This window comes from Oryzias melastigma, linkage group LG24 (genome assembly GCF_002922805.2).
Source record: "Oryzias melastigma strain HK-1 linkage group LG24, ASM292280v2, whole genome shotgun sequence".
Lineage (NCBI taxonomy): Eukaryota > Metazoa > Chordata > Actinopteri > Beloniformes > Adrianichthyidae > Oryzias > Oryzias melastigma.
In genome coordinates, this window is record NC_050535.1 from 23,626,073 (window position 1) to 23,626,765 (window position 693).

Sequence of the window (693 nt, forward strand, 5' to 3'; positions counted from 1 at the left end):
ATCTCTCTTTCTGAAACCGAAAACTCAGAGTTTTGGTGAATTTGGAGTTCACGAACTCAGAGTTCCAACAAAACCTGCTTCTTGGAACTGGCCCCAGCTGTCCAGTTCACCCAAAGCATAAAACAAATCAGCCTTTTTTTGTTTGCAGGTCAGGCTGCATTTTAGCTAAAAACCTACATAATTTAGTATGAATGTTTATTATAAAATAACTAACATTTAACGTGTTTAATACTTAGACAGCCAAAACTTAAAAATAAAAAAATCACAGTTGGAGAAAAACATGTCACAAACTCCACAGTTAGCGTTTTTTTTATGCAGCATTTAGCACAAAGAGGTAACGTCACAGATAGAAAGCCAAAAGGATTTTATTGTCTGGTTTGTTTTGGTCAAAACGAGGAGGTCAGAGAGTTTTATTTATATTTAAGATAGGAGCCATCTTTTTGTCTGGCTGATGAGGAACTTTCAACCTTTCAAAGATGAATCATCAGAAATCTTAACTTTCCTGGAATGCTCCTTTGCTTTGAGCATTGACTTCAGCACTTTAGCTTGATGTAAAGAAATGTGGAGTTTGCACAGACCCCAGAAGTTTTTTTCATCATCGGATACTTCATCAGCTGTTAATGAAACCATTTTCCTGTGCTGAGGGTTTTCAAATGTGAAGTTTTTGTAGAAAGAAAATACAAGACCACTAAG